Source organism: Rhamphochromis longiceps, linkage group LG15, assembly GCF_057381845.1.
Source record: "Rhamphochromis longiceps isolate RC_006_pf linkage group LG15, R_longiceps_female_GT1.1, whole genome shotgun sequence".
Classification (NCBI taxonomy): domain Eukaryota; kingdom Metazoa; phylum Chordata; class Actinopteri; order Cichliformes; family Cichlidae; genus Rhamphochromis; species Rhamphochromis longiceps.
Genome location: NC_140571.1, coordinates 3,001,697 through 3,028,165, shown reverse-complemented (window position 1 = coordinate 3,028,165; position 26,469 = coordinate 3,001,697). Strand labels below are relative to the sequence as shown.

At 39.8% G+C, this 26,469-nt stretch overlaps 1 long non-coding RNA gene across 1 annotated transcript; it reads left to right on the top strand.

Moving 5' to 3' along the window:
- The first annotated feature begins 2,179 nt into the window (after positions 1 to 2,179).
- On the top strand, positions 2,180 to 5,750 carry LOC146651792 (uncharacterized). Its single transcript, XR_014907524.1, has 3 exons — positions 2,180 to 2,358; positions 4,721 to 4,808; positions 5,009 to 5,750. It is a non-coding gene; the product is annotated as an uncharacterized LOC146651792 (long non-coding RNA).
- Positions 5,751 to 26,469: the final 20,719 nt, after the last annotated feature.

The window sequence follows — 26,469 nt, the reverse complement described above, 5'->3', positions numbered from 1 at the left end:
TCCCTCAAGAGCAATCAGTCAGTTCCAGTGCCAATCAGCTCATCTGATGCTCACACAAATAGACATGTCAAAAAAAAGAAAAAGGATACCACTCCCACTCTGCTGTAACGCTAGTTCTTTCTGTTTGTGGAGCTCCGAGGAGAACCGAAAGAAGCTTTGCACTCCAGAGATGTTTAAGTCGTTCAGCGAAACACCTGTGCTTGTTTCATTAAAACCCATTTGATTGTCAAAATAGGTGCACACACTTATCAGTGGTCCTATAAATTCTTTCAGTTGGTGTCTGAGTAACTTGTACGCAAGTGCACGCAAATGATTGCAGCCGCATCTTTGTCAGCTCGCCTCGCTGTACGCAGCAGGCCGGTGCACCTAGTCAGTGTTAAATGATCATGTTCCAGTCTGATGGTCTAACCAAGCTCTGCTGTGCAACGACGATGCCTAGAGAGACGAGGCTCCATTTGAGCAGAAAGATAAGACGGCCTCCTGCCGGTCTGCCAGCGCTTGGAGAGTGCAGCAGGGGGTGGGAGAGTTTGACGGTGGAGGAGCGGGGATGCATAAAGTGGGAGTGAAGAGTTTGTAGGGAGAATGTTTTCTGTCTCTTCCTCTGTAATCTGACCAGAGTAAAGAGAGGGACTGGAGGGTGAGGTGAGGTGAGTAGTTGTAAAGCAAATGTGCCACACTGGCAGGCCCCTGGGAAGACCCTGTAAACACTGCTCAGTCACAGCTCTGATTACAAAGGCAGAGAGGGGAGGGTTATAAAAAGAAGAATGGAAAACAAGGGGGAACTGGGAGGGTGTGACAGCAGGAGGGAAGGTGGGATGAAACCAAAGGGACAGAAAAGGACGTGGAAAAAAGAAGAGGAAGGGAGAGATGCTAAGTGGATGGAGCATAAACTAGAGGTGGCTGATGAAAGAGTGGAGAAAAAAAACGTCAGAGAGAATGAAATCGATATCAAAACCCTTTGTTATTTCTGTTTAGCCGGAAATATTTTTCTCTACAGGTTGAATTGTTTGCTTCTATAGGAAATCATCCAGCCTTGTTGTGCAGCGTATAACTCCATCACAAAGTCAACACATGGATTTACCTTCTGGAGTCGATACTGCAGCTACATCTAACTCTGTTTCATTTGCATTTCTTTAACCATGACTTTTGTGCTCCCCTCTGTGCTATTGATCCACGCAGCCCCTGCAATATGAGGATTTGAAATGGCGGAGGAGAAACGTTTGATATAATTTTCCTTTAAGCCACAGCGCCTAATTATGTGGCATGAGCATGAACACTGACAAGAAAGCAGGAAATTGGCCTCGGCTTCTGAACTGGCAATCAGTGCTCTTTGATAGAAAGCTATGGAGTCATATCATTGCATCAATAATTACAGCTGTGGATAAGCCCCAAAAACAAGCACCAGCAGAATAGGAACCAACCAATAAAGAGAGGCAAAACAAAGTGGGCCAATCAAAAGGCGAGAAACATTTAATATGTCAGCGTCAAGCCAAAGAGGCACAGCAAGAGGGATTTTGAGACTGAGTAATGAACGTCGGTGTTTGTCTGTGAGGTTGTTTGTGGTCCTGATAGCTATCTGTGACGTGGGGCAGATGGATTAGTTCAATATTGAATTAGAGCTGTCTTTTTAGAATGCCTCTCCGTGTTCACAGTTAGCCTGTTTAATGTCTCGTGCCATTCATCTGGAGCAGACTTCCTGCTGGTTCAACATGAGATTGTGTTCTTTTCTTTTAATGCATCTTAATACAACTTTAATAAAGTGATATATGGAAGTCTGTCGATTTCAGTATTAAATTTCAGTGCCTAATATGTGTTTAAAGTTACTCTAAGAAACAAAAACAAAAAATAAACTCACTTAGTATGCTCATAAATCATGAGCACACAGATGATAAGACACGGTGTTAGTTTATCAAATGTTCAACATTATTAATATACATACACTGGCCCCTTCAGTAGACCTTATGCGTCAGAATTGGCTTAAATTCACCAAGGTGCTGGAAACATTCCTCTGAGATTTTAGTCCAGCATAGCAGTTAGTGCACGTTTGTCAGTGTCATGATCTGGAAAATTCCATCAGGCACCTGAGTTTCCTTGGTCTCCACCCCTGGGCGGAGCCATCATTGCTCCTGCAGTCCTGCACACCTGAAGCTGATTCTGGGTAATCGGGTTGAGGATTTAATCTCCACTCAGACTCTGCTTCACTGCCAGTTTGTCAATGACATCATTTTCCCTGGGCCTTCTTCACCACTTGCCTTCAACCTCAGCTTTTCTCGGGTTTCCGCGTTCCGGAAAATACAGAAAACCTCACCTGCCTGCCCTCCAGCTGTCGCTCACCACCTCGAACGCAGTGGAACTCAGGTCAGCCCTCTTCAATACTCACCCAGATTCTCGCTGCCGCTCCCTCAAAGCCAAACTCACTCTGGCTATCAGTAAGCAATATCAGTCATACTCACCTTCCCTAAGTGTCCTGCACCCGCCACCTTTCTAACCACGTACTTTTCTCTTCCCAGTCGCACCCGCTCCATTCCTGTCCCACCTGTCAATTCCCAGTTCACCCTCACTGACCCACAGCCGCATCACTAGTAACACTTTGCTACGAATTAATCTGTTTTCTTAATAAAACACTAAAACGTACATGCCATCTCTGTGGTTCTCTGCATTTGACTTCAGTTTAGCTATCGGCCTCTGACCGTTGTGACAATCGGCTGCGTATTCATGATGCAACTGTCCCACTGTAACACATCCCAAAGCATGTGTGTATTCTGTTGAGAGCTGGTGACTGTGGTGGTACGATGACCTTATTGCCATGATTAAGAACCAGTCCGAGACAATCTAAGATGATTTGAGGTTTGTGACAAAGCATATTATCCTGCCATAAGCAGCCATCAGATGTTGTAACTTAAGACATTTCAGTTGCAGCCATCCTGTTTAAAATATCCTTAAAACAAGCACTAATCAGGGCCAGTTGGATGTTCAGAAAACATCTGACATTATTTCCATGGGGAAAAAAAACAAAACTGCTGCATCATGACCCAAATAAGTCACACATGAAAAATGGTTTGACGTACATGACAGATGTTAGGGGAGGGGGGGAAAGGGCGAAGAAATTAATTAAATTAAAACAGAATGCATCTATCTCTGTCTACGTCTGTGGACACTCCACTTCTTACAGTCATCGCACAAACACACGCACCCTTTCCATTTCCTCCATTCCCCTTCCCTTAGCTGACTCGCTCAGAGTGACAGCCTGGATGATTTCTCTTGTCAGTCTAAGTGTGCGCTGTCACACCATAGCTGCACCTGCCTCTCTCCACCGCAGCACTCACTCTGCCCTCACCTTCTGTGCTGGCTGCTCTTTCCCCAAACTTTCTCCTCCTCCCTCTTTTGCTTAAATCTTCTTTTATCCATCCTGCAGACTCATTTGGTCTCAATTCACTGCTTAACATCTTCTTTCCTCGCAACACAAACCTCCTATCCATGTGGGCGTAGGGGATGGAAATGGGAGTGATATAATTGACTTTCGGGTAAAGCTCATGCTCTGATGGATGATGTGTTAATATAGCTGCAGTGACCTCAGATCAGTGTTTGGTGTTCTGATCTTATCTGCTAATAAGTGGGTTAATTAATCTTAATATTAACTTTGACCCATTGGAGGGGAAAAAAGGATGTGGTGTGTTCATAGGTCTCTGTAGGGACTGGTCCACAGATATGAGTTTCCATGCAAATGCTGAAGTTGAGCCTATTTTAATGAAGCAGAGAAAATAAAACTACTGCTGCATCTAAATGTGAAACTGTGGGAAAACATACCCATCTTTGTTTTTAAGCTGAGGCGGAAGGCAGGAGTCGGTGAAAGAACACTACGTGAAAATTTTAAATGCCAAGTTTAAATTAAAGCCCTGCAGGTAAAATTAATGTAGAATATTTGAGAACTATAATAGACCGAAAGCAAAGGAACACTCATTCAAAGACGATAACTGTCAACATCTCAGTATCCCCATGTCTGTGATCGTTGGAGGTTAGTAACGTGCCTTACTGTCAGCCGCAGTCTGCCTTAATTGATAATCACTGTCAAACATGTAGAAATTAAAATTCAGTGATGGATTTCTTTTCTAGGATGGAGTCAGTATAGCTGCATTAAACATTTAAACCTGCTTTTCCTACAACCACGAGCGAGTATTAGTCTATATATTTAAGGTCTTATCTTGACCTGTTCTAAGGAGGAAGGTTTATTTTATTTATTTATTTTTTTTAAAGTATAGTGCTGTCAGTTTGATTTGCAGCATGTTTGATTTTGTTTGGTCTGTTTGTGCTGGTTCTCCACACCTTAGTGTGGTTGAGGGGCTTGTGTGTCTCAGTGATCCCAGGGGCTTTGTTGTTGGGGGGCTTTTTGCCTCTGATTTCCCAGGAAAAATTGGGTAAGGGACCACAAAGAGCAATTCACTCCTATGTATGGGGGGGGGAAAAAATCAAGGGGCAAAATTACCCAGTCTGGAATAAGTTTACCAGGGCCCCACCCTGGAGCCATGCCTGGGTGCACGCCTGAGGCAAATCGCCTACCTGATCTGAACCACAGTGCTGTTCTATTATTGGACTTCTCATCACATGATAGTTTGTCTATAAAGAGGACAATATCTGAACATAAGGGTGTCTGTAAGTGCATGTGGCACCAGGACACCCTAGGTCACAGGTTTAACTCAGCTCCCAACTAATCATTACCTAGGATCCAACTGAAGATCAGGTGGATGTCTTCAGTAGAGGAACCAGATTCTGGGGACGAGGGGGGCAATCCACCCATCACTGGGGACGAGGTAAGTGGATTGGTTGTTATACAGCACTTTATACAACATGGCTCATTTACCTACTCACACACATTAATACAAGCACTTTATTCTAAAGATGATTTAATAGTTGATTTATATCCCCATGTTCATCTATGGTCAAAGCTTTGTATAGTGACCAAAAGAATGAGAACATGGATCCAAGTGACAAAAGTGAGCTTCCTTTGAAGGGTGTCTGGCATCGAGGGGTCCCTGGGATAGAAGAAGGACATGCTGGAAAGATTCAGCTGGTCTGGGAACGCCTCATTGTTTCCTGGATGTTGGAGGAGGTGGATGAGGAGAGGGGAGGGTATTCTGGGTTTCTCTCGTTAGGCTGCCCCTGCAACCTGGCCCCGGAAGGGGAAGAAAATAGATGAATTGTTCGTGCTGTTGGAAACTGATGTAATTAATCAAATTTAGAAATGTAAAGGGGGAAAAAAAAATCAGTGGTAGAAGTTGTAATTTGTTTAAAATGGGAACACCATTGTAAGGTGGTTATTAGTAATCTGTAATTCAACTTTTGTGAAAATAAATGAGATTAGCTGAAATTAAAATGATAAGATGTTTTCATAAGGTGTAAGTGCATAAACCATAAAGATTTAAATATGAGTCATTTAGCCCATTGCTAAGTGGTTACCAGGCAACATGTTGTGTTATATATCATATGCGATCGAATGTTACTGCAGTGAAATAGAAATTATATACTTTTATAAGGTGTTAGAGGTGCATCAATGTGGAAAAACAGGCCTTTTTAAACCATTGTGACATGGTTGCTAGGCATCCTAATGACCTCATTACTATACAATATAGATAAGAACCTTCAAGAGCCCAAGATATACCTGTGTATCAAGTTTGGTTGCTCAGATCCTGATTGTGTAGAAGAGGTTTGTAGACAGAGTGTGTGCATACTCTACCTCCTAGATTAGGCATGGGTTTTTCAGGCTCATCTGTATGTCATTATCACTTACCTGCAGAATTCAACCCCAGCTCAGGTTTCCACTCATCACCAGATCGCTGACCTACTCAGTGTGGTGAGAAGTTGAGTTAAATGAGTTGCTCTGGCTCTTGCAGGATCTAGCTTTGATGCTTGCCTTTTTCACTTATGTACCTGCCTTGTCCTCCTCTTGCTGTGTGTTATGTGAACAAACAAAACTGCCTTGCAAGTCTGAATTTATTTTCTAAAACACAAGGAGGAGGCGCAAAATCAGTGGAAAGCAGCAGCAGCAGGCTGCTCTTCCCATCCCAATACTGGGTCTGTCTAACTTTGGCTAAGAACCAAATGTTCCCAGCCGCCATGTCCCATGGATTAATCTCTTACTACAGCAACACATGGAAACTTAATATTACGAAGAAACTTCATATCAAGAGTTCTACAGTCACTTGCCATGGCTCTTAGCAGTGCCAGAAGGCTAATAACAGGATCTAATAGGTTTTAGACCCTGCTAACCATCTGCCCGCCCCTGCTCTCTTCTCACACTGCCTACTCCTCTATGAGTGGAACCAGCACTCAACACAAGCACAGCTCAGTTCAGCTCCCTGCTCTCTAGATTTTGCTCTGTCTGGCTTCCTTCAGGAAACCACTGATCCTGCTCTACTCTTCCTAACATTCACTCTAAGCTCAATCCAAACTCTAACTTCTGTTCTGAAGTACTCTCGGGTCATTTTGCTATCTTCTTTTACAATAAAAAATCATATTAATTACAGCCTCCCCCTCCTTACTTGTAATATTATATGTAGCATAACCATTCCCAGTCTGATGGGCAATGATCTTAAAAAAGGAAAATTTGCTTTTCTAAGACCATTGCACCTGGATACTCCAGACCAGCAGACTTCTGCTCTTACAGAGATGTTACGGTGTAATCTAGTGTGCTGTTCATCTGAGGCTGAACCTAGCAGTGACCAAAATGTTTTTTTTATTTTTATAATCCTGATGCGTAAACCCTTAGACTCAAAAGAGCATGTACTTTCTTTTTTGCATGACCGTCTATAGGGGGAAGAAAAAAACCTTGGTAAATATTTTTCAAAACAGGGTTGATGAAAAACTTATACCTATCACATCAGACAGAAGCCTCACCAGAATCCAGCCAAGGTTAACCCCAGAGCACCCCTGGGCTAAACACAAAACTGACTTTGTGATCTGCACTGCGTCAGATTTCAAAAACTACCTTCAACACCTTTAAAGCAGCTCGGTCTCATGTGATTTGTTTCTGCAAATTTAGAAATATTTTTCCCATACAGTGTCTTCCCACAGGAGAAGCAGCATTAACATAAAATGAAGCCAGTTTACACTTACACAAGCTTGCTGCCATCAAACACTGCTACTTAAGGATATTTTCTAAATGTTCTCCCTTGAGTGCTACAATATTTGGATTGCAGCTCAGCAAACGCCAAATTTTCAAATGCTTTCATTGTAAGCAGGTGAAACGGGGGAAAAACAAAACTGTGCTAAAAGAGACAGGATGGTGGAAAGGAATGAATAATGTTCAACAACTGAGGGGACAAAAGAGCAGAAGCTGGCATAAATTGGCTTGCAAAAGCAGCGTACAGTCATAACGTACGTGTGTATCTAACCGAATGCGGATTCATTACTGGAAATGTTTGCGAGAACCTGTGCACTTGTGGTACAACTGATACAGAAGCAGAAAACCCAAGGTGGTTAGAGTTTTTAGGTTCGCAGGCAAACCAACACAGATTAAGAATCAACACAAATCGAAGACCCAAACTTAACGACTCTGCAGGGTGTTGTTTATTTTTATTTTTTTACATTTTCAGTTCAGTGCAGAACTAGGGTTACTGTGTGTGTGTGTGTGTGTGTGTGTGTATATATATATATATATATATATATATATATATGGCTTTAATATCCTCTGTCTGATCACTTGTTGGGTCAGAAAAGATGATCCATGGCTATTCATTCTTATCACGGCTGCTTTTGTCAATTTGTCGTATTATTGATTGGACCTGGAAGCGAAATCTCTGCAGCATCCGAACAAAGATGAAAGAGGAATAAAGATGGTACATCTGCAGTTTGACCGTCACACAAGATGGCTTAGGCCTGCACCTCTGTCCTTGTGTGCGTGATATGTGTGGAAGAACACTTCTGGGGTTCGCCCCTTGATACATCCACAACATAGATGGATGAGGCACACCAAAACAATAATACCCTCTGACCTAGATACTAATAGAACGGCCCCGGCCTTCAGTCGCTCGCTGCTGTTCATACCACACTGTCTCTCACGAGAATCTACACAGTAAGAGAAGGATTACTGTGTTCCTTATATGGAGTAAACATTTTTAAGTGGTGTGTTGCTCCTGGTTTTGTGGACATAACTTCCTCTTAGGGAACAAAGAACAAAGTCCCTGAAGATGTTCAGCCTTAGGGTCACAAACTAGTTTACTCCTTCGGCCAGTCCTTAGTTTCTTCTTCTTTGTCGTCGTCTTCTTATAAAAACGTGTGTGTGTGTGTGTGTGTGTGTGTGTGTGTGTGTGTGTGTGTGTGTGTGCCCCAGTGTGCCAAAAAGCCATTTTTGTCCCTTTTCATTTGTAACACATGCCTTCATGCACGCTGTCCACATAACCTAGAGTAGTTGGCTCGGTGCATGTTTTCTCACACTGTGTTTGTGTAAATACCGGCATTCACAGTGAGACTGTTTGCCATTATTAAATATTAACTATGGGAGTGTTTGCTCTGTCTGACAGACCAGCTACTGCTAATGGCACTGTGAGTGTGGTTTATTTGTGAGATGAGGTTCTGTGTTGCAGGAGCTGCTCCTCAACTTATTGACAGAGGGAAACAGAGCTTGGTGAGGGTGGCTTACCCCTGAATTATCTGTCTTGCCTTCACATGCAGGCTCTCACATCCTCAGCCGTCTCTCCTTCTGGTCAGGTCTTAAGAATTGCTGCCTGCACTTGACCCTCACTGGGGTTTGCTGGGGTAAAGAGGGGAATAAGTTAAATCCCATTGCTGAAAATGAAGTCCACTTTGGACTTTGTTCCAAGGTAGACTTTAATCAAAAAGATGGATGTGGAAACATTACAGTATCCATAGGCTTGTGGATTCCCAAGATTTTACTGATGTTATTGTCATTTTCTAGAGACATAGGTACTCCACGGTTTGACCTCCCATTTTGAAGCCTCAAGTCAACCAAATATATTTCAGCATCTTCTTAACATCTTGATAACTCCCTGGGAACTCTGAGTCACCGTGAGTTGTTCAGAGGGACGTTTTGTCAAACAACAGAGGAGTTATCAGATGGAAGGACTGCTCATGCTCAACAAGGATGAGACAAGAGAAAAAATCCAGTGGTGACATTTAGCTGCGAAGCACTGCCCTTTACCAAAAGTCAATTGAACAGGAACACACAAAGGTCAGTGTGTTATAAACTGCAGCACAGCGATGACACGCAGGTGATTCACCTGTAAACAACACTGTAAGAGCTTCTGTTGCAACAAAATGAGGGGGAAACGGTTCACACAGTGTGGGCACATATTCCATATACACTGAAATGAATGTCAAAATCTTCAGTCGCTTTTCTCATTTAGGTCACCGGTCTGATGCTCTAAACTTTTGATCCAATCTAGTTTTGAAACCTTGCATTTCACAAAGCATTCCACGATTGATGCAATGTACACAGCAGTCTTTGTTAGAGCTTCTTTTCAGTTTCTTTCCACTTTAAGCTCCAGCAAAATGTTTTTTTTTTTCCCTTTTCTATGAAAAGGGAAAAAAAAATTTTCAGAGGCTAGATGTCAGTATAAAACATGTTTTTACTGTAAGTGTTTGGCATGTTCTTGAATAGTAAACTTGTCTCACTTTGTCAGATGTATGATGGGAATTGTAACTGTTACTGGAAATCCACATTAAAGTGTTTGGTCCTGTTAACACTCAAACCTTCACTAATTTACTTTACAAAGGTTGTTTTCAAGAAGGCTACACATCCGCCTTGGCAGGCCAGAGAGACCTGGGAGGATACAATGAAACAGGAAAAGTATTGCTGACACGGGTTTAGGAGTGTTGTGCATTCACTTAACAATCACTTTTTCCTCTTTTGTACAAATGAAGTAATCATGCTAGAAATTTCAACAAAAGGTTTCCTTATAAATTCTTTCTGAAATTTCAAAGAGTCTCCCAGTGTTTTACGTTGTATTAGATGTGGGGTGATTATTGCTCATGAGATCAATTTGCAGTATCCAACACCTCCAATCGTCTTTGGCCCTGCTTTTTCAGGGAAACGGGAATTTTTATTTTTTCTGTCAAGTGAATGCATGATACTTTCATACTTAGTCTGAGTGTATCTGTTAAGCTTCTAATATAACAGTGGAATAAGTCCCACTGTTAGAGATTTTGCCCCACTTATAATGTAAAAAAAGCGTTATGCATTGAGTAATCCACTCTGACTCGATGCTCTACAATGCAGACTGCAGACTGAACGATTAACTGTAATTTCTGTGAGACAGACAAGGAACAGACAGCTTTTTGTGTGGATTGATCCTTTTATGTGGCCTGATAGCTCACATTTGTTTGTGGATTTTACTGCTTGTTTTGTGCTTTTCCTCCCTATTAAAGCAATAAAGTTTTTCTGTTTACTAAAGGTGAAACTGAAAGTTTGGCTTCTTTAGGGTGTCAAACGTCTTCACAATTCTGAAGTTACCTGAGGCATCTGGCTGTAGGGTTTCTATAATTATGGATCATTGTCTTGCATACGTTTTGACATGCATCATATTTTCCAATGATATCTGTTCTAAAGCTTTATTTATTTTTAGTTTTTTATTATTTTAAAATAAGTGCTGCATTTTCAGGATCTGTGGGGGAAAGAAACTTTGTTCCTTCCACTGGCTTCTACCTGTGCAGAGACAGGCGGACACAGCACAGTTAAACTGCTGCAAATCAGCAGTTTAACTTCAAAGATAATCTCATTTACAGAACTTTTCACCTCAAGTATGCCGATAGAGGCTAAGCATCATTTCATCTGCAGCCAACACCTCCTCCTTCAGTTGACGAGCGATACGTCCTATTCATAGATGCTTTTGCAAATAATGATAAATATGATTTACATTAGCATTGAGCAGAAGGGAAATATAAAACACTTTCACCATAGAAGAGCTGAAAAGCAATTTTAATTAACAATGTTTTACATTTCCATACTGAATACTTCCATTAATGTTCCAGCTATGGCAAACATTCGTCTGGGGCTTATTCAATCAAAAGTTAATTAAGTTTTGTTTGAATTAATACAAATGCATTACAAATAAAGGATTAGCATCTCAGATACCTACCACTTTTATCAATTACAATACTTTAGAAGCACAGAAATTTAATTGGAAACTAACCAGCTCTGCTGGTAAAAGCAGAAAACAACAAAGCCTTTATCGCACAGTGAAATGGCCTTGGTTTCAGAGTATGAAAAATGTTTTACAGCTCAAATTATCACTGCATAACAGTGTTTAGGATAATTTTCCCCAGAGGGTTAAACAAAACAGGTTCATGACAATTTATCATAACACAATTTTTACGCAGGTTTGAACATAGCTTAAACCTTGACAGTACACGCTCACCATTACACACATTTGCTTTCCCCCATTTCACCTTTTTTGCCTCATGTGATCTGTCTCCTGTGTGGATCTCAGAAGTTTGACTCAGACTTACGGTTTCCTCAGCCTCCTCTCGCTTCTATCATCCGGCTCTCATGCCGCCTCCTTTCTCTCTGCCCCACCTCTTCCCCATCTTCCTTTTCCTTTCTCCTTGTCTGCCATTCTTGCTGGTGATGAGAAGCATTATTTCTCAGAGCTTTTACACCCAGGAGGCCGCTGCCTGGCTTTTGGCAGACGTTGATAAGGGATGATGCTGCGGTTGCCAAGCCATACAAATTATTTCAGGAATAAAGAGATCAATCGCATCTTTTAGCAAATCCTCCCCCTTCCCAGACCACCGTTCATCCCGAGTTTATTTTTCACTGGCAGAACAAAAGTTAGAGGAAACAAAGAAAAAATCTGAGGGAGGCAAGTTTAAGCTGCGTAGTGCACCAGAGGTCATTCATAAGAAAGAAAGGAAAGAAACAGGAAAACCAAATGTCAGCTTTTCTGTTTGCTGAAGGTGCCAAGCTACAACTCACACATGTAGACACAAAGGTGTGTTTCTGTTCAGTGTGACTGACAATGTAAGGATGCTGTATGTAATAATACTGTTAGGTTTATCTAAGTAAAACCCTTTGCTTAGATAATACACTTATTTTTTAATATTATGTTATTCTTTAAGCCTATTTGTGAATAAATTAGTGTAAATAATTTTGATATACTTGTTTGTATGATATATTTGCAGGTTGTTGTAGCCAAGCTTAGTTTAAACAATGGAAATTATGGGATCGGGTAACTGTTAAGCATAATGGTGGCTCTGCTGTGCAAAGGATCAGGAACACATGGGCATGTAGATTTTTCAAACAAGCTTTCATGAGTGAATCATGGATCCTACAACTTTTCCGAATGTGTTCATATGTCGCCTACAGTAGTCCTACCACCAGTGTTGGGTCCGTTACTCAAAAGTAATGTATTACACATTTCTCCTTACTTTAATTAAACGCAATGCCGTACATTGCTTAATTACTTGCCACAGAAAGTAATTCATTACACTACTTTGATGTTTGTATTACTCTGTAAAATGACCTGAAGGACATTGCTAACTGATAATTTTGTCACCATGTAAACCTGAAGCTACAGGTCCACACAAAGACAAACACACAAAATTGACAACACAACAACGTTCAGCCCTGAAAGTTCATCACTGCCTTTGTTAGCTTTTTGTAGCTGCTGTTGGCATGTACTAGCTTTGTGTTAGCATGCTCTCTGTGCAGATGCTTGTAATATTCATGTGACTGCAGTAACATGTTACTGCACCCAACCCTGCTCACCACCAGTTTGATACTGACTGCTTGTGCATGAACACTAACGTTTCTTGCCTCTGGCTGAGGAAAAAGTTTCTGTTCTCTACTTTTACATCATTTCCTCTGGGATTAATAAAGTATTCTGATTCTAGGGTTTCTGTTACTTTGTTTGGTTTTCCTTCTGTTTCCTTCTGTCAAAATGCTGCAGCATGAAATAGCGCAGTGTGCTCAGTCTGAGGAGACAGCTGCTAGAGCATAAGGCGATCAAGGATCTAATGCAGTTAGCTAGCAAGCTAAATGAATCAGTGAAATCCAGAAACATTTTCATAGGAGAGCATTTTTATTGTTTGCTCAAAATGTGGCCCAGATGTAAGATTTATACCCAGTCATGGCATTAAAAAAATATATGATGGGGAATTGGAGTTTTAATTGATGCAGATATCACGGGAAACTGAACTGTGAACCCATGTATGTATTTTATTTAAATGAACTATTTATTCCACTTGTAAGACAAAACTAGTCAAATATGTTTGTGAGGGACTGCAGCTTACAGGCATCAGAGGGACAGAGGCAGAGGGCAACAGAGCATATATAGGTCAAGCAAAACAGACAAGACAGGTAAGTATTTCAACTGTGAGCTTTGTTTATGTACAAGAGTATATATTCCTCCTTTAAATACGTGTAAAACTTTTTATTGATAGGATTAAAAAAAATCACAAGTTCTTGTTTTTAATGTCATGACTTGTTTACATTTTTAATAGAGCCTCCTAATATATCATATGTATAGTATTATTGTTGTAGTATTGGCTTTTCTAAAATAATATACCAATACTATTGTCTACATTGTGCTATGTAGCAATATGACAAACTGTTCAGCACCTCGGACGGACAAGACTGTGGGCTGATGGTTTTTGATGAGAGATTAGTAAGACATCACATTCAGTCAGAAAATACTATATATTGTTATACTATGTAGGTCTATAATTATTTTTGTTTAAACAAAAGGCACCAGTTTCCCAAAGGTGTATTCTATACATTTGTAATTGATTCTTTAAAAGTTACTCTGCAAGTTGAACTGATTGTAAGGTAAGTCATCAGGTAAGGTTACACTGTCACGTGTGCACATATGCAGTAGCTGTATGATTTAGTGAAGTCTAAAGAGAGTGCACCTGTAGCTGTTTACCTGTTTAATGATCTCATCAACCAGCCTGAAGTGACATTTGCAATAATACTGTAGCTCAGTCAGATTTCTGCAGCAGCAGATGCCTGCGACTACACAAAGTCAATTCTGTTTGTCATTATAATAAGAAATGTTTGGTCTGGTTACAGATTTTTCTTATTCTGGCATTTAAACCTATTATGTTTGAACAACAAACTTGGCCACAATAAACAGGAGTAGTGGCTGTCTGCACATTTCCACCAGTCGAGCAATGTGACACATTTCCCCCAGGTGTGAGAACAAAACCACTGTGAAACAATCAGGAAGACATTTCATCTTTCTGATTAAATGCTTTGTTCTAGCTAAACCCTCTACTCCACATCACTCACCCAAACACTGGTTCTTTTTATCTCTCCCATTGTTAAGTTATGAAGGAGGGATAAACATTTGCACAAGCTATTATTATTATCTAAACCCACTTGCATTATTAGGTTGCTAGTACGAGGTTGGGCCCCCGTTTGCTTTCAGATCTGCCTCAGTTCTACATGCCAAGGTGCTTGAAACATCCCTTGAAGATTGTAGTCCATGTTGGAATGAAAGCATCACACATGTGCTGCAGATTTGTTGGCTATATACGCATGATACAAATCTGATTCCTCCAGGTGGTCTATTGGATTGAGCTCTGATTGAGAACCAGCCATCAGAAGATGGACATGGTCAGCAGCAGTAGGGAGATGCAAGGCAGGTTCGATCCCTGCTGTTTACATCTCGTGTTGTGTTTTCATTCAATTCTGACCCTACCATCTAAATGTGGCAGCAGGAAAAAAAAATCATCAGCTCAGACAAGAATTTTTCAATATTCTATTTTCATATTTTCCCAAGCACATGTTAACTGTAGCCTCCGTTTCCTGTTTTTGGCTGACAAGATGAGCAGCCAGTGTGGTCTTCTGCTGTAGCTGATCTCCATATGGTACCATTCTGCATGCTTTGATTGTAACGAACGGTTATTTACTGTTGCTTGCCTACTAGCTTGAAACAGCCTGGCAATTACCACCTGAATTCTGGCTTCAAAAAAACATTTTTAGCCTAGAGATCTGCAAGTAACTGGTTATTTTTGCTTTTTTTGGACGATCCAGTGTAAACTCTAGAGATGGTTGTGTGGGAACATCCCAGTACATCAGTTTCTGAAATACTCAGACAAACCGTGCAATTTTTAAAGTTACTTGAATTACCCTTCTTCCCCATTCAGATGCTAAGTTTGAACTCCAGCAGATCATCTAAACCATGCAAAAAAAAAAAAAAAAAAAAAAAAAAATGTGCTGGTGTCATTACCCTAAATGGGTGAAATGTATTTTGTATGTTATAATGTATTTTGCCCCTAAATGGGGCAAAATACAAACCAGATTTTGTTCTTAAGTCTAAATAATCAGTGAGTAAGAGGTGGGAGGCTCATTAAAAAGTAACATTTGTTAACTCTTTAATTAAACATGATTCAAAATAAACAACTTCACATTCTGAGATTTATAATGATTTTTTGGAATTCTTATTTCCTACTTTACAAACAAATCCTGCAGCAGTTAACAGTTTTTTGTTTTTTTTTTTGTTTTTGTTTTTTAAATAATGAGATTTTTTGTTTCATTGTCAGTGGCACCAAATATTTGCTGAACTTTTCATCCAGCTCTCATTAATGGTTTATTAGTTAAGGTCATTCTGGTGCCAGTAGCACTATATTTCTACATATATCCTGCTTATGTGCCACGGATAATGATCTACAGAAACGGCTGGACATGATGGGATTTCTACAGCCCTAAATGAGACATGGGAATGAATGATGGAGCATTAGGACTGTAGTCTTTGTCATCTTCGGCCATGTTGCAGCTTCATATCAATGTGCCCATTACTCATCATTGGAAATCAGTGAATGCGTGGGTGTATATGCGTGTGTGTGTGTGTGTGTGTGTGTGTGTGTGTGTGTGTGTGTGTGTGCGCGTGTGTGCGTGTGTGTGTGTGTGTGTGTGCAGAGAGACATAGAGATGCAAACAAAATGATGCCTAGCCTCTATGCATGCCTGAGGTTTCTGTGTAAGCAGGCTTTTGTAACGAAATACTGTACAGGAACTTATCAAATCACCCACTCTGGTTATTAGATTGCTACGTTTCCCTTTTCTTGTTACCTTTTAAAAAAAAAAAAGTGAAATAAGAGACAGAATGGTATCCTTTGCAGTTTTAAAAATTAATGTTGACAAGTGAGGGCTTGGTATTCTTTTATTTTTCTGAGAAAAATCTTACATTGTGACAAGATACGGAGATAAGTGTGTGTTCTGTTTATTTAATATATCGATGTCTTTTTGTTATGTTTGCTACAATCTAAAAGAATAGTTATTGTGTCAAACGCACAGTCTGACCGTTTCATTACAAAAGAACAGCTTTTGGCAAGATGCCCTTGAAAATGGCAATTAACCCCTAGCTGCTGCAGTGGTGTTGAACACAACTCGAAGTGAAAAGTGTTAATGAAAAATATTAAGTCAGACCTAGGCAGCCTAGAGGTTGGATAATGACTGAAAGGTTGCCAGTTTGGGTTGAGAAAAGAAATAAAAAGAGCTCCCTGCTCCCTCAACAACTGTTGCCAATTTGTCCTTGAGCTGAGAAGGAAACCCCAAATGGCTCCAGTGGAACTGCTCAGCAGCTAATGGCAGAAGATTGGTGACTGTTGTGGGCAGCTCCCAGATGGGGATGTAAAATGTGTGCTTGCTGCTGTGCAACACTTTACTGAAAGATTTTGCAAGCTTAGTCAAATTTCTACAACATATTTGAACAGTTTATGTAGAACACAGTGGAGTGTTTACTTGCAATTTACTAAAAACTGTATTATTATTTTGTCTGTAAGCAGCACAGCATAGAATTACAGAAATAAAATTTTAACTACCCATCCATCAGTTTTTTTCCACTTATTCAATTTACTGGGACCAATACAGTTTTCACTAACAAGTGGTATTTACCAAGTGTTTGGTCTCTAAACCCTGCACGATTGGGGCTTTAGTAGCCGATTTCACAGCAACTGCGAGTAATCTCGGCTAACAACTCTCAACCGGTCATGGAATGCACATTATTTTTGTAGAAACTGGTGGTTGTCACCAACTGGTCTCATGGCCCATGTGACTGGAGTCACTGGTCTTGTTCCTGACCTGATGCGCCATCTTTTGGCTTGATCGCCACCAGAGATCCTCAACTATGAGATTGTGCCAGTTTCACACAGAATTTTGTGCTTTGTTACAGTTTTGTTTGGGAACACTGGTCAACAGTGTTCCACAGCATGTCTTTTATCCTGTCTTCCTTCTCTCACCCCAACCGGTCGCAGCAGATGGCCGCCCCTCCCTGAGCCTGGTTCTGCCGGAGGTTTCTTCCTGTTAAAAGGGAGTTTTTCCTTCCCACTGTCGCCAAAGTGCTTGCTCATAGGGGGTCATATGATTGTTGGGTTTTTCTCTGTATCTATGAAGCGCCTTGAGGTGACTTTTGTTGTGATTTGGCGCTATATAAATAAAATTGAATTGAATTGAATTGAATTGAAACAGTGGCAATAGTAGCAGCTGAGTTGAAACTAAGAAGCAACCCCATGTGTCTCCAGTAGCAGTGCCCAGCAGCTAATTATGAAGCTGGAAATTTACTCCTGCTAGTGGCAAGCACAACATTTCTGTGGAGCAGTCAAAGCTTATCCGTGGAGACAGGTGCAGCAGTGCACGAGGAGATTTGAAGGGGGAAACAACAAAATTTAAAGAATGTTTTACTTTTTTAAAAAAAGAACTACATCCTATATAATTTATTTCTATATTCCAGCATGGTGAAATCCAACTGGTGAAAACACGATTTACAGATAACATGTATGCTTGTTATTTTGGCTTGTAAACACAGATGCTAACCCTAGCTGTAACCTTTTAATGTGTCATTTTAATGCTGTGTAGTAACAAATAACCTCAAAATGCAAAATGCGCCTAACGGGCATATTATTCATAAGTTATCCCATGTTGTACAGACAAGAGTCAATTATTAAGTCCTGGGGCGATCGTGGCTCAAGAGTTGGGTGTTCGTCTTGTAATTGGAAGGTTGCCGGTTCGAGCCCCGGCTAGGACAGGTTCGGTCGTTGTGTCCTTGGGCAAGACACTTCGCCTACTGGTGATGGCCAGAGGGGCCGATGGCGCGATATGGCAGCCTCGCTTCTGTCAGTCTGCCCCAGGGCAGCTGTGTGTGTGTGTGTGTGTGTGTGTGATTAACACACTGTATTTAATTTGTTTTGTCCATAGAAAAACTAACCTGTATAAATGACAGTTTTCCTAGGCGGAGCTGTCTGGCTTTTGAAAATGTTTCTCACAGAGCAAAGAGGGTGTTTTTGCTGTTTTTCTGCCTAAACCCATAATTTGAGGTGCAAAGCCCACTTGTCAAAGCAGACATACCTATGACCTTTCGTATGATTGAAACCAGCCATGGTACGGCACATCATATTATTTGATGTCCTTGCCTTGATCGGTGCAATCATTCAAGCATTAAATGTCTACTTTATAGCTATTCTGAATGTCACTCTCCCTAGTTCATCTTTTTGAAAAGGAAGGTCTTCAGTTTTGAGTGAGCAACCCTGCGAAGCAGAGCACAACTCAATCCAACCTGTTCTACACAATTTCACAGCACAAAAAGAGATGAAATGGTCTGATTGCTTTCTCTACATTTTTGATTTACTATTAAACCAAACAATTGCTAACAGACTGTGTCACCCACTGTCTTGGTAAAGATAGCAGAGCACTTTCACAGGAGGCATAAGAGGTGAATTCAGTTCAAAGTCTATCATTATTTGATGCATTTGTCTCTTACAGCTTCTGCTGTGAGCACCTGTAGTGCTTTTTTTATGTTGTCAGTGCCATCTTAGTTCTTTAAATTCATTTCTTGACCCACTGTGACAACAAATTAGTGTCATCTAATGTCGTCGAATTAGACGAGTGTCGTCAAATGTTCAGTTCTGACACGATGACCATAAAAATAACAAATGAAGATAAAATACTTTTTCCTCAAAATTCAAATAAGAGTTTTAACATTTGAATAGCTAAATTTAGAAATAACTCAATGAAGTAAGTTATTCATGACGTACAAAAAGTACAGTCAGATGACTGTAATAAACACCTTGTATTAGGTCAAATGACTCATTTCACTGGAAGAAAAATCTACATGAAATTTGTGAAACTTCTAAGCCAGAAAGATCAAAAACATCACAGTGCAAAACACATGCACTACTTTATATGTATAGAAAAGCACCTCCAAGTCGCATTTGGCATTCATTGGAAGGCTGCGTAAAGCAGACGGGATAAGTGCCTTTTTCTTCTTCCAGAACCATGACAGCAGCGATTTATATCACCTTAGGATGTCTGCTACAGGTATACTGGAGAATTAGTACAGGTAGAGAAAGATTACATTAATGGTCATTGTTTTACTAATTAAAAAGTACATTAGAATATTGGTTCATGGTAAAAAACCTGTTTGCAGTGTGTGGTTTTGCTATACTAATTTGTTATATGACTGTGTGTAATATGAAAGGATAAAGGGTATCATTTGTAGCTGTAGTCCTTCTCACTATGTAGCATGCCTCGGCTAACTGTTGTGATTTTATAGCTCACATTTTTACTTTTTCTTTTGAATCTTCCGGTTCTATTTTTGGCCACAATACACATCCCACTGGATGCTGTCTGCTGAGCACTAGTTAAAAACCGGCTGATGAAGATGGAGAACCAGCTAGCACCAGCTGGTTAGCTGCTAGGTGCTTGTTAGCTGCCATGTGCATCCGCTGCCAGGTGGTTCCCCGGAATTGGGCATTAATCTGATTCTGTCACATTGCAAACTAAATAGCTGTTATCATTTTATCCTTAGGTTATCTAAGTGTTTGTGACCTGTTGTTGTACATAAGAGTTGATTATTCATGACCTTTGGAAAAATAGTTTGAGAAACAAATCTCAATTATTTTAACCCCCAAACTGGTTGATTTTTAAAGGAAAAATAACTGCAATGTGACAGGATAAGAAGTTTTAAGTTACTGTCAGAGTTACAACCTTACCCTGGTTATTATTTCTGACGTTTTTCACAGCGGCTTTTTCAGATCTGGTATCACCAGTGTGGGGCTTTTTTTTTTTTTTTTTTTTTTATATCTTTATAAACACACCTATTGTATGTCCATCTGGCAAACAAGAATACTTATTATTCTTGCTTTTCAGCTCAACACTGGCAACTGGAATTATCATGTTAAGGACACAGCTGCTGCTGGGCAAAATGAGCCAAATGCCTGAAATGGTGCAGCGTCAAACCTTCTATTAAAACAAATGCAGAGAGTGGGTGGTTACACTTAGCGCTTATTCACCATCTGAAAATATAATTATAACAACAGCTGACACCATTGTTCTCACTTTAAACTTTTCTTTGAGGCTGCCAACACCTGCCGGGGTGAATTATACTAATGATGAGCACTCGCAGTCACAGTGATTGACATTTATCTGAGTTCACTTCCACTACACATAATGCGTTTTATTTTTTTTTCTTCTTCTCTCCCACCCTTAAAACCTGGGCCTTTTAGTTTGCTTTCCTTGCGAATTTATTTATGCATCTCCAGGTGACGGTGACTGGCAGAGAGCAGAGACTGTGAGACAAACAAAGAATTAGAAAAGCCACAGTGAGAAGAAGAAGTTGAGAAAGGGAAAGCAGAGGGGTGTGAAGTCTCATTTAGCTTCAGCCGCAACAGAATCTTTCAGCTTCACTGGTTGGTTTTGATAGAACAGGAACAGCCGGGCTCCCCCACAGAGAAAGGGGCCAGCACAGTGAGATGAAATAGCTTTTTCTAAACACCCTGATCACGCATTACAGCAAATTACTTCCCATCACACTGAAAAAAAGAAATAATAAATAAAAGAAATCAGTGTGCATATTCAGTGAACCATGGCACTACAGTCTGTGATGGTGCAATGTGGAGGCTGATTTGTACTATACAAATGAGGATCCGGGAAGTGTGTGTGATTGTAAAGCAAAACTGCATACGTATAAGTTTTAAGAAGGGACTTCAAATAAAAGTTGCATTTAATATTCATTAAGCCTGATCCATATTGCTAATTAACTTCCCCTGTGTGCTGCACAGCTGTTCAAGAAGCATCTTTAAAAACTCTACGCTTTGTAAGAAAGTCTCCTAAAAAAATATCCTGCCTCGGGGAATTTTTTTTTTTCTACACCATGCAGTGACTTACAAGAAACTTGGATGAAAGCGGTGAATGTCAACTGTTCCAAAGTTATGAGTGGAAATTATGCATGCGTCAATGTGTCTGTAACTGGTCATTCAGGAGGCTCAAACTGGAAGGGGCTCCAACATTGACACGGCACTCCTGGTACTCACCCAAATAAGCATCCCCTGTTTTTGTGTTTTGCTTAATTTTATAGTAATGTTATTTTTCAGGGCATCTAAGAGGAAAGGTTCATGTTAGCGCCCCATTCAGTCTTTCTGTTTCAATTTAGTGCATAATGCTTACTTAAATAAAAAAGAACAAAATTAAAGAGGCCCAAGTGTTTTGTTCAGTTGGCATGTTGGTGCAATGGTTAGCACTGTTGTCCCACAACAAGAAGGTGAGCTGGTGTTCTCCTGTCTGCATGGGGACTTTGGCTTCTTCCTGTCTAACTGGTGATGGGTTGTTTTGGTCTCTCTCCATTGGCCCTGTGACAGACTGGTGACCAGCACACGGGGTATCCCTCTTCTTAAGAACTGGGATGAGCTCTGCATTAGTGTAAAAATATGAATGGGTGCTCTGTTTCTTAAATGCTCATATTAATTATGGCCAAATATTTGAATAATTAAAAAACTTAAACAGTAAAAAATGAATTGAACGGTGTATATCCAACAATTTACTGTCAGCTAGAAAGCTGATTCTGGCTTTTTATGGTGTCCGACTAAAAACAACCATTTTTCTTTTATTATTAGGACTCTTTCTTGTTCAAAATTCTAAGATAAGAACTAATGCAAAAAAACCCAAAAGAAGAAGAAGAACAACAACAACAACAAAAAAAAAACCCTTTTTTCCATCTGAATTCATTTTTAGTAATGAATCTTTCAGCTCATAATAACGGCAGCGATTATTGGACGTTATGTGACAGGTTTTGTTAAGTTTGAATATTTGCTACAAAAACATGTTAAATAAGAAATTTATATACATTTGATTTATTTAAAATGAATGTTATCATGAAATACTGTTTTCTGTTACACTGTCACTTTGTGGTTAAGCACTGTATTATATATGATGGATAAGTGCACATAAGCTGCTGATTGTGCCTACACACTGTCTAAAATATAGTCGGGCTTTCTCTCTCTCGCTCTCTGTTCTTTATCTTTGACTGACTGAATGTCAGTGAGAACAGATGAATTTTAATGCGATCATCACAGCTACACACCTCCGTCTATTAGCCCCACCAACACTTGAATTTTTTTTTTTTTTTATTTTTTTTTTTTTTAGATTGCAAGGACCAGTCAAATGGCATAAAAGGCAGGTAAATGGGAACTAAAAACAACTTTTTTCAGACAATAGAACCTGCACCAACACTCAGTATGAGATGAACAAGGATTGTCTTGAAGTGTTAATTGCGCAAAGCTACTCTAGTCGAGTCCCAAAATAAAAACAGCTGGGGGCTGAGAATAATAATAATAATGATGATAATAATAATAATACACTTTTTCCTTTTTTCCCACTAATTCTTCACTAAGTTTACCTTCTACAGTGTAAGAAAAAAGTCAGTGGATTCCTGTGCGATATAAATATCAATTGATAAAAAAATATTATCACTTCTTAGTATTTAAAAGGTACCAAACTCATATTTACATATTTGACTTTGCATTTTCCCTGACACCGCACCAAAAGCCTCATAGAATAGAATAGAATAGCTATGTGCTTTGCAATATATACATTTAAATCTAAATAAACAAAATCCTAATAAATGTAAATATTTTGCCAGGTTTGGGACACTTGTTTGCTTCACTCGTGTATAAACACGTGTGTGTGTGTGTGTGTTTTGTTTGGGTTTTTTTTTAGTCTTCAATATATCAGTCTTTATATCAGGTTTAATAAATGACATCTTTCAGGCAGATGAGTTACTGAAATTGGTTTCAGTTTTGGACATAAACAGCAGGTGGCTCCATAAAAGCTGAAGGATCTATTGTGTTGAATCTACACAATCCTCTGAGCACCCTCTGAGCAGGTGAAAGCAAACGTCAGACTGCACTTGCACATTCAAATGAAACAATATTATTAATATCCACCAATAGTAGCGCAAATTGTTTTGTAACCAAGTATCATAAATATAAGCAGAAAAAAAGTTAAACCATCTATTTAAACAGCATTCGTGACAGAAACCTCTGGCTTACACCTCTGATCTGTGGCTTACACCTCGGTGTAAAGTAAAGGGAGCACTCAGACTGCCATTAATCTTTAGTGCTCTCTGAACATCTCCTCGAAAAGCCTTCATTATACCAATGAGGCTCGATTTTAGACCAAAGTACTCAGAAAACCTTTTAAGATAAAATGGTCAGCACTGTCAAATACTTCTATTTGGTCTAATGAATCCAAACTCTGTTCCCTAAGTACCAGAGGAATCCAAACATTGCTGATTAAAGGCATAGCAGCCCTGTGTATACTTGGTTTTAAAATGTTTCTTGCACAGGAGGATTGTAAGTGGACCATCATGCAGAGACATAATCGTTCACACTGCGTCTCAAACTAGACTTGTCCAGTTGAGATTTCATCACTCAAGATGTCTTTGAAAAGCAAATATAAATGTGGCCAGAGCCTTACCAACCAGTCTGAGCCCTGAAAAATGCTTTGTAATGTAAACAGAGATGGGCTAGACAGTTCCTACTGTCCTCAAAGTCTTATTTCTTCAGAAGCACAGTTATCACAGCTCTTCTGCTTATCAGAGGTAGAATCAGCTATTCAAAGCTTTCACTGTAAACATCAATAGGATCTGGACTGAATTCACTGAAGAAGTTCTTCTAAAACTCAACTTGGAAGATCAGGGCTCAGAACAGAACTCGCAACATCCTTCCACACTCACAAGTTTCTGTGAGTTCTTCTCCAATAGCAGACCAGAAAGAGGTGATGTGCTAACTCTATATATTCCCAATCTCTAGTCCCATAAAAAACTTGGACGGAGCATGTATCTGGTTGATGGTCTGGATTCATCAGCAAGGTCTAATAATGAACTGTTGACCGAGCTGAACTCTCTCTTGTCCCGCAAGTGTCATAAAGAAACGAACTGTTCTTTTAAGGCTTTTCCTTTCAGAATATCTAAAATACTTTTTTTTTTCCTGCCAAACAATTAGTTAACTGGGAAGGGGACAAAATTATTCTCTTAAATGAGATGTTACTTTGTCTTCACTATGTAAACTTTTCCACTAATTCCTGTATTTCTACTGTTAATCGCTCTCTCAAAGCCAAAAAGAAAAGAACTGCTAGTCAAAGTGTCACTTACATACTATCATAATTTAGACTCTAGAGGTAACAGTTGTTTTGCACTTTCTGTGACTGCAGATTTCTTTTCACATTACATCATGTCTGTATCTGCTCTTTCTGCCAGAATTAACTCTACAAGACAATGTCAAGTCCTTGTTGTAGTAGTTGTTCCAAACTGTGGATAACTCCTGTGAGACACTGCATGCTTAAGCAGAGGAGCTTTACTTTCTGATAGGAGTTTCTCTCTCTCTTTTAAAGCTGGGTACTAATTTTTTTTAATGTCTGGTGAAAGTGAGTGTGTGAGAGGGAGCAAGACAGATGAGCCAAACCAGATACATGGGAGTTTACTTTCTAATAACACAAGGCCATAATTTCTGGGAATGAGAAAACTGAGGAGTGCACAAACACACACAACATGATAAATATACCTTAACGCCGTACGGCTGTGTTCATCTGCATTGCAGGCTGACGCTAATGGCAACTGTCAGGGACGAAGGTGGCTGTGTTATAGGAGACAATGATCTTTGATGTGCTGTTAAAAACACCTGCTAGAGATGCATATAGCTGGAAAAACAATTTTAAGGTGACTCCAAAGCAGGAGCGCTTTATGGAGATGACTTGATATTTTATGCTGTGTATTGCTATGAATAGCATAAAGCTAGATAAGTTTGCAAATTAAGAGTAATTATGATAACAAAATTACTTGATTGTTGACTATTTACAATTGATTACATTAAAAAAAATCTGTAAATGTACCTTAACAGCATATTTGTCATGTTTTAATGTTCTTGTTATCATGGGAGCATGATATATGCACATGTATGTTTGTTATTATTGCCACAATCCAAAACGATGACAAATACTCTCCAGAAAAACCCCTCAAAGGGACCGTGTGCTTTAAACAATGCCAAAAGTTATATATACTACCACACAGTAACTGTGTTTAAACTGCCACAGGGGGGAAATTAAGGCTGACAAAACATCCTCTTCTAAGTTGGATTAAAACAAAAACAGAAATTAAAAACCATAAATAAAAAACACATGTAAAAGTGGGGAGTGTAATACAAACTTAGGACTCAGCATAAAGTGCAGTTTGGTTAAAGCTTATACTTTAATAAAAAATTAAAATAATTATTTGATCCCCTGCTGAAAGAATCTCTAATTTTTATGGTAGATTGATTTGAATGGAAATAAAGTATGGATAGGGGCTCCATGACCTTAATGTGCTTCTTTTTTAGCCACACCTTTGCTGCCTTGGAAGTATGTTTAGGCTGATTGTCATGCTGGACGACCCATCGGCTCTAGCTGAGGAAAGGAGGTTCCTGTCCAGGATGTTATGGTACACGCCCTGTATAGGGCCATGTACTATACACTACCCTCTATTCTACATAGTTAAGCCATGCTGGCTGTTCCCTTAGCAGACAAACAGCACCAAAGCATAATGTTTCCATCTCCATGCTTGACTGTGGAGGTGGTGTTCTCGGGGTCACACTCTGCATTTCTTTTCCTCCAAATTCTTCTTTCTTGTGTCCTTGTTGTTTAAAATGAATACTGCACAATCATTCCACATCCTTAAACGCATTGAGTTGCTGCCTTTTCACTGGCTAATTGGATATCTGCATTAATGAGCAGTTGAACACGTGTAGTGGCCAATGAGTATTAAGAGATTTTCACCGGAAATTTGGCCAATGACATTGTTTGCAGAGTTCTTATCAATTAGGTTAATGGCATTTTAAAAGAAAGGCACTGTGTAAATAAGCCATTGATTTTTGAGCAATGGTACGTGCCCTTTTCCCAGTGCAAAGCAGTGTTTATTAAACCTACATTAGACCTTACTGAATAATTGATCTGTCTGTGACTAACGTGTCACAACATTTTAACTGTGCTTAGCTCTGCAAATCTGTTCAGAGTTCTACTGAAGGCTGTTTGCCCCGGTGAAGTGTGGGATCCCAGGAGATTCACCTCAAGGCTTGAAACATAAGCATTTCAAAATGCCCACGGCTTCTTTTAAGGTGTTTGTTGCTGTTGAAGTGAGTGTTTTAAAGTACCGAGGAAAAACAGATGGCTGCAACAGATTTGAGCCAGCAGCTGGGCATCACATGCCATTAGCTT